Source organism: Pan troglodytes, chromosome 15 (assembly GCF_028858775.2).
Source record: "Pan troglodytes isolate AG18354 chromosome 15, NHGRI_mPanTro3-v2.0_pri, whole genome shotgun sequence".
NCBI classification, from domain to species: domain Eukaryota; kingdom Metazoa; phylum Chordata; class Mammalia; order Primates; family Hominidae; genus Pan; species Pan troglodytes.
Window position 1 is genome coordinate 90753718 of NC_072413.2, and position 6000 is coordinate 90759717.

At 49.0% G+C, this 6000-nt stretch overlaps 1 protein-coding gene across 7 annotated transcripts in view; it reads right to left on the bottom strand.

The window, feature by feature from the left end:
- Positions 1 to 4504, bottom strand: part of LGMN (legumain) — a 48121-nt gene extending 43617 nt beyond the window's left edge. For 3 of the 7 annotated variants that reach the window (XR_010151264.1, XM_009428325.4, XM_009428324.4), the window contains exon 1: positions 1997 to 2473. The gene's annotated coding sequence lies outside the window, so the exon portion shown is untranslated. Of the gene's footprint in view, positions 1 to 1996; positions 2474 to 4131 lie in introns of those variants that run through there. The other 4 variants (XM_063793865.1, XM_054666237.2, XM_054666238.2 and 1 more) reach the window with 4 other exon arrangements.
- Between the last annotated feature and the right edge of the window lie 1496 nt (positions 4505 to 6000).

The following is a 6000-nucleotide window of genomic DNA, read 5'->3' on the forward strand; positions in this document are numbered from 1 at the left end:
CTATCAAATCTTTTCTCCTCCCCTCCCACTGCAACTGTCTTTAAAACCCTTGTAATTCTCCTGGGGATTACTGCAATGACCTCCGTATCCTTAGTGTGGCCTTTCTCCAACACTTTTCCACACTACAGAGTATCTGAGATACAGATCTACAGTAAATGTGGCTTCCTGGACATTCAGGATAAACTCCAAATCTCTCACAGCAGCACAGGAAGCCCTGGAAGATGTACCCCTCTATTCTCACACTCATAAAATCCCACCACCAGCCAGGCGCGGTGGCTCACGCCTGTAATCTCAGCACTTTGGGAGGCCGAGGCGGGTGGATCATGAGGTCAGCAGATCAAGACCATCCTGGCTAACACCGTGAAACCCCGTCTCTGCTAAAAATACAAAAAATTAGCCGGGCGTGGTGGCGGGCACCTGTAGTCCTAGCTACTCGGGAGGCCGAGGCAGGAGAATGGCGTGAACCTGGGAGGCGGAGCTTGCAGTGAGCCGAGATAGCGCCACTGCACTCCAGCCTGGGCGACAGAGCGAGACTCAGTCTCAAAAAAAAAAAAAAAAAAAAAAAAAAAAAATCTACCACCCACATGAAATCCCTTTACTGCACCAGACTCCACGACTCCAGTGCAAAAGCATTGCTCTTTCTCTGCCTTCATCATGCTGTTTTCCAGATGAAACACTTTTCTCTTCCTTCATCTCACTAGGTCCTGCCCAGCCCTCAAACTCCAAGGCGAGACGTGGTGACTCATGCCTGTAATCCCAGCACTTTGGGAGGCTGAGGCGGGCGGATCACTTGTCAGGAGTTCGAGACCAGTATGGCCAACATGGTGAAACCTCGTCTCTACCAAAAACACAAAAATTAGCCGGGCATGGTGGCAGGTGCCTGTAATCCCAGAACTCGGGAGGCTGAGACAGAAGAATCACTTGAACTGGAAAGGTGGAGGTTGCAGTGAGCCGAGATCGCACCACTGCACTCCAGCCTGGGCGACGGAGCGAGACTCCGTCTCAAAAACAAAACAAAACAAAAAAAAAACCACATAAACTCCACTCAAGCCTCCCCACCTCTGCGAAGTCTCACCCTCTCCCACAAGTTAGGGTTAGATGCTGCCCCTGTATACACCTGTATACTCCAGCCCTTTAACACTGGAACTGTTCACTAGAGATTGTCTCTCCCCTTTATGAAACAATCTCTGCTCAAAAAGCTTAGTAAGGCTCGAAAATGTTTGCTATGCAAGTCCCAGAGTAAAGAAAACTGGGCTACTCCATTCACCACATACCACAGGGCTAGTCAACTACCCTGGGCACTCCTTTTCATCTATAAAACAAAGCACGCGACACGAAGTTTCTTCTTCCAGCCCCCAGATACTATAATGCTTGGCATAGAACACTCCACGTAGGTATAACCTCAAATCAAATAGGGACGGGAAAGGAAACCAGTTAACTTTCACTTCCAAGATTGATGCGGGTGGTCCTGAAACTCACCAGCTCAAACCTCCCAGAACCAGAGCTTCCCTGACTTCTCTAAATAGATGTCTTTATAAGCTTGGGTATTTTTGTTGTCGTCGTTAATAGCCCTTTCCCACGGGTGCAATCCTCCACATTAAGAACATCAAAAGTCTGAACTGTTCCTAGGTCGTAAAGGCTGGAACCAAGCCCCAGTCCCATAGGGGCCCTTGGCTGCGGGATCTCAGTAAATCCCGTCTCCTCCCGCGCCTCAGTTTCCCCCTCCAGAGCACTGCGCCCTTCCAGCCACAACACGCGTGAGAAACGAGAAACCTCCACCCCCAGCCCCACCAAGCAGAGGCCACAGGGTTTCCCTTCCCTCGGGATTCACTGTTTCCTGAAATTCCCCCTCGCACGGTGAGAAACTGATTACTCAGAAAGGGACGGGAAAAATGAAAATCCCAGCCCTGAGGTCGAGAGCCTGAGAGAGCAGACAGGAGGCCCTGGCCTCGGGCGTGGGGACTGAACCCGGTTCTGTGCTGGGGCTCGCGGTTACCTGTGGCAGGCGACCGTGGTGGCAGTGGTGGCGGCGGCGGCAGTGAGTGACCGCGGTGGTGGCGCCGGCGGGACCGTGAGAACTCGCGGCGGCGCGCAGCCTCACACCAAACACCCACGACGGCCGCACTGCTGTGATTGCTGCGGGCGCCGCCGCTCCTCGCTTAAGGGCCACTGTGCCGCGGTGACTGGTGGAGCTATGGGGCGTGGCATCTGCCAAAACCAATGGGAGGAGAGGACGAGGCCGGCGAGCCAAAGGGACTACAAATCCCAGTGTGCATGGGCAGGGGCTTCTGGGCTGGGCGCGGGGGTGGAGGGGCAGTAGTTGCGCACTGAAGTGAGGTGGGGAATCCGAGGTACTTGAGGTCTAGGGGCGCAGTGATTCCAGAAGCATCTACCGAAAGATCATACCAGCTCTTGGAACAAACCTGTCCGCACATTGGAGCCACTTAGGAAAGCCTCAAAAATACTGATGCCCCTGTGAAAATAAAATTGAAAAGCTGTTGGAACCCCCCCACCGAAAAAACACTTTAAGCCTTGAACTGACTGTAATGTCAGTCACAACTTCTATTCCCACATTATATTCTCGCTTTCTTTTATTGAACGATGTCTAGGAAGAATTAAACGACTTCAGGGACAAAAGCTCCTGCCTTGTTAAGTAATGAACCTTGTTACAGATTATAACTTCTTCCCTCTGTTATCCTGTTTTGCTTAGACCAGAGACATAAAACCTATGATTATTACACCCTATGTAAAAAATGTTCAATGTTCCCTTCCCAAAAAGAAACCAATAACCAATCAAATTGTTGTACCTGTGTGCCAACCTTGTAGGAATACTGTTATCCTGCTCAAAATTCCTATCTCTACCTATATAAATGAAACCTTAACTTCCCTATTTTAGAATGCCAAATCCATTCCTTTGGAGTTGGTGTTTCTGGGTGGTCCATCCTCACACTTTACGCCTAAATAAACTCTTATTTTAGGTTGACACCTCCGCCTTACCCCCAGGAATTGTGATTTTGTTGGTTTGTATGTGGTCTGGGTTTTGGAATCTTTAGAAAGCCTCAGGTGATTTGGACCCGTTTAGTCCCCATAACAACCCTTTGAGAGAGAAAGACAGTTATTGTCACCCAAGCTTTACAGATAGGGCAACTGAGGGAGGTTAAGTCAGGGAGGTTAAGTTAATTTTGCAAAGGTCACATATGTCTTAAGTGTCAGAGCCAGAACTATGACCTAAGCAGTATGGTTCCAGAATCCCAACCTCTTACTTCCTTCGCAATGCTACTTCTCAAATGTTTGGTGGCATTGCCTCCCAAGAAACTTGAGAGAAAAACAAACGACAATCCACTCGAGTGCCACGTAGTGAGGCTCAGTCAATTGAGTTAAATGGAATTAATGTGATGGAGTATGTGCACTCCTGCTCAAGGACATTCCAGCACAAGAGTTCGGGCTACCTTCATGGGTTGTCTCATGTGGTCTTCTTCTACAATCTTTTTTTTACAGTAAGTTATAGATCAGCACACTGCTGTCACCTATTTTTGTAAATAAAAGCTTATAAGAACACAGCCACACCCATTGACTTAGGTATTATTGAGAGGTGAAGCCAGCTGGGCTTCTGGGTCAGGTGGAGACTTGGAGAACTTTTCTGTCTAGCTAAAGGATTGTAAACACACCAATCAGTGCTCTGTGTCTAGCTAAAGGTTTGTAAATGCACCAATCAGCACTCTGTAAAAACACACCAATCAGCGCTGTGTCTAGCTAAAGATTTATAAATGCACCAATCAGCACTCTGTAAAAACGGACCAATCAGTACTCTGTAAAATGGGCCAATCAGCGCTCTGTAAAATGGACCAATCAGCAGGATGTGGGCGGGGCCAAATAAGAGTATAAGAGCTGGCCACCCGAGACAGCAGCGGCAACCTGCTGGAGTCCTGTTCTGTGTTGTGGAATGTTTGTTCTTTTGGTTTTTGCAGTGAATCTTGCTGCTGCTCACTCTTCGGGTCCACACTACCTTTATGAGCTGCAATACTCACTGCGAAGGTCTGCAGCTTCACTCCTGAAGCCAGGGAGACCACAAGCCCACCGGGAGGAACAAACAACTCCAGACCTGCCACCTTTAACAGCTGTAACACTCACTGCGAAGGTCTGCGGCTTCACTCCTGAAGTCAGTGAGACCACGAACCCACCAGAAGGAAGAAACTCAGGACACAGCTGAACATCTGAAGGAACGAACTCCGGATACACCGTCTTTAAGAACTGTAACTCACGGGCACGGTGGCTCATGCCTATGATCCCAGCACTTTGGGAGGCTGAGACGGGCGGATCATGAGGTCAGGAGACCATCCTGGCTAACATGGTGAAATCCCATCTCTACTAAAAATACAAAAAAAAAAATAGCTGGGCATGGTGGCGGGCGCCTGTAGTCCCAGCTACTGGGGAGGGTGAGGCAGGAGAATGGTGTGAACCTGGGAGATGGAGCTTGCAGTGAGCCGAGATGGCGCCACTGCTCTCCAGTCTGGGCGACAGAGCAAGACTCAGTTTCTTGGTTTGGTTTCATTTTTAGAGGAACACTCACCGTGAGGGTCTGCAGCTTCTTTCTTGAAGACAGCGAGACCAAGAACCCACAGAAGGAACCAATTCCGGACACATTATCTCTGGCTATTTTTACAAATAAGACAGAGTTGAGTATTAATAGCTATGTGAGAAGCCTTATGGCCCACAAAGCTGAAAATGTCTGCTGTCTGACTCTTCACACAAGGGAAGTTGCCAAGCCCTGGGTTAAGTACATGGTCCAGCATCATAGCTTCAAAGTGACCTTGGGCTTCAAGCCCAGGTCTGCCCAAGTCCTTTGCCAACTCTCATGAGTGCTATGCTTTCGCAATCTTCTGCAATGGGGAGCATCAGGAGTTCATTCATCTGTTTATTCCACAGCACATTTAGTAGGTGCACGTTTTATGCCAGGTGCAGCTGAGCATTGAGATGAAAAGGAGTTTGTTCCTTCCCCTCAGGAATTCACTGTCTAGGAAGTGAGGCAGAGTGTGTCCTTAACCACTCCCTAATTGAGAATAAATCGTGGCTTTTGCCTGATTAAGGCTTTAACGGTTGAAGTTGGGATAAAAATAGTAGCCTGCAGCTGGGTGCAGTGGCTAATTCCCGTAATCCCATCACTTTGGGAGGCCAAGACAGGAGGATTGCTTGAGGCCAGGAATTCAAGACCAGCCTGGGCAATATAGTGAGACCTTGTCTCTATCAAAAATTTAAAAAATCAGCCGCATGTGATGGTGCACGCCTGTGGTCCCAACTAATTAGGAGGCTGAGGCAGGAACATTACTTGAGCCTGGGAGCTAGAGGCTACAGTGAGCTATGATCGTACTACTGCACTCCAGCCTGGGCAACGGTGAGACCATGTCTCTAAATAAAAACAGTAGCCTGATGCCTGGCATATTTAAGCAAACGCAGGACAAGAGATAACCCTCTTGGTCCCCCTCAGCAACAGTGTGGACTGAGAGCTCAAAGTGTGAACAAGACAGGGTGGCTGCAAGTTGTGGGCTAATGGGAGGGGTTACTAGAGGTTGCCACGGTGATGGTGCAGGCTAGCCCCAAAAGAGGCTTAGGCCAGCAGCAGGGAGGAGGCTGAGATGAGAGAGGCCTGGAGTAGGGGTCGGGTGCATATGTTGAGCTCTGCAATCAAGGTACCTGGATTCAAATCCCAACTCTACCACTTACAAGCTGTGTGAGCTGAGCAAGTTACTTAGTTTCTCAGCGCCTGGTTTTTCCCAAGTGTAAAATGGAAAAAACAATACCTACTTCATAAGGTCTCTCTGTGGATTAAATTTGTTCACACAGTGCTTAGACCGAGTCAGTGCCCCATACTCATTAGCTACTCCCTGGGTTCAGAGGATCCCTTTGGCTGCTGGGTTGTAACTTGAGAATTCCACTGAGGAAAACAAGGCAGGAATCTGTGGCCTTGGGAAGTGCCCGTGCTCCTGTTTCTGCTCATGGGAT